Here is a 1905-nt window from a genome sequence, read left to right as displayed (position 1 = left end):
GTTGTGTAATGGGATTTTGCAATTCAATAACGTTTTTGAGCTTTCACGGACAATACTTATTAAAGATAATTTTAAGCGTGAAAACTGTCCATATTTTGATGTCATGATATGTAAATTAAAAATTGTTATTTTACGGTGATAATCTTGTTTTCTTGTGCCCAATAATGCATAATTTCATTTGATAAACACGTTTAGATTGAATGGTAATTTATAATCAGTCACAAGAACGTCGAATCTGAATCACTTGAAAAAAACACGGGGGTGCTTAACTTTTTTCCAGGTGTATACTTAGTATCCAACCGTTAACCTAACAAGCCCTTAGGCTTAAGTCGTTCACAAAACAGCAACACTAATACGAATTTCTGCATATAAAATATATCTTAGCCTACATGTATTACGAACTGAACTTTTTCAATAGCCGTTTGCACTAACTCTTGAAACTACCAAAACTGTAACAGTGCACTGTGTGGAAGTCAATAATCATAAGTTTTAAATGGAGCTATGGTATTAAGCTTAATGATTTTAGCGATGGATTCAAGATAAACCGTAAGTATACTTATTTGGGAAGAAATGTCAGTAGTTGTATGTTGTATTTGTAGCACAATTACACTTTTTGGCTTAAAATTAAATCCTTTGACACAGTGGCATTGCGGTTATAGAATAATGCGCAAAATAAACTTGTATAAGAATATCATGGTGCTGTTTTTCATTATTAATATTGTATAACTATAATAATGAATTAATCTGCTAATTTCAACTTAAGATGTTATTAAGACTTAACGCTCTTATTAAAATTTAATTTTAAGCTTTTCTACACTAAAAACAATTAAGTTTCTCACGATTTTGGACTTTTGTTAGATTCCGATATCAAATTCAAAGTTTAAATTTCTTTCCCATATTAATTGATAGTCTGTATAATTTCTTTTCGTTTGCATCGTTAGCATTATTATAAACTTGCAACACGTGTAGGTCGCAACTTCGCTGTCACTAGTGTCAGCAGATATTTATCTTTAATTTTGAATATACAAGTTTGAAAGCTTTCGAAACGCAACTTCGTAACAATCATAACTCATTTGTAACATACTATTATTAACATGCTTATTGGCTACTTTAACTTATCTAGTTTAGTTTATGTTTTGATCAATAACAAAAATAAAATTAATGCTATTATTAAAGTAATTGAATTGTAACATTCTCTTACACTTAAAAGTTAAACTTAAAGAGGTCTATTACTATTACGTAGTACCGCAGCTTGCTAGTAAGTTCTTACTAATACTAATAGTAATACTAACAAATTGCTTGTCGAGTCTTGCAACACTAGACATATGAATATAAGAATATCGTTGGGTTGCATTCTAACAAATATGTTATACTATTAACATCAGTTTCATCAACTGGAATTATACAAACTACACTATCTTAAATTTATAAAACCAAAAGTTCTTCCCAATGAATGTAAATTACCTCTTTCTCAACCTTGTCGAACACGGAATAGCAACAATCGTTTCGTGACTCTTGCCGTGTGAAATTCTGAGAGCAAATCGATATGTACGCATGCGTTTTCCCTAAGTGTATTTCAAGTACAGTGTACACGCTCTTTATGAAGTGAAAGTTCAATAAAGAAACCATGTGACTACTCTATTATATGAATTATTACGAGAAAAAACATACTTCACATTTTGGTTATATAAAACCTTAGGGCGAAATTTTAAGTCGTTCTTCATCAATCCTTTCGTATAAATGGGTATTTTATACTTTTAAAAATTAGGTAGAATGAAAAAAATCAATAAAAATATTATCAAGAAATCGGACACAAATCATGCAGTGAATTTTCAAATGTAAGTCGGTAACACGTTATTATCTTGTGAAACTTTACTTGTCACAGTTTTGGAACATTAATTTATT

General features: G+C 29.9%; 1 protein-coding gene across 1 annotated transcript in view; it reads right to left on the bottom strand.

Moving 5' to 3' along the window:
- Positions 1-1544, bottom strand: part of LOC106478153 (protein FAM13B-like) — a 33774-nt gene extending 32230 nt beyond the window's left edge. The window contains exon 1 of the mRNA XM_013938671.2: positions 1465-1544. The gene's annotated coding sequence lies outside the window, so the exon portion shown is untranslated. The remainder of the gene's footprint in view (positions 1-1464) is intronic.
- Between the last annotated feature and the right edge of the window lie 361 nt (positions 1545-1905).

Source organism: Limulus polyphemus, unplaced genomic scaffold, assembly GCF_000517525.1.
Source record: "Limulus polyphemus unplaced genomic scaffold, Limulus_polyphemus-2.1.2 Scaffold185, whole genome shotgun sequence".
Taxonomy (NCBI): Eukaryota; Metazoa; Arthropoda; class Merostomata; order Xiphosura; family Limulidae; genus Limulus; species Limulus polyphemus.
Note: the sequence above shows the minus strand (reverse complement) of the source record. Positions and strands in the feature narration are given on the sequence as shown.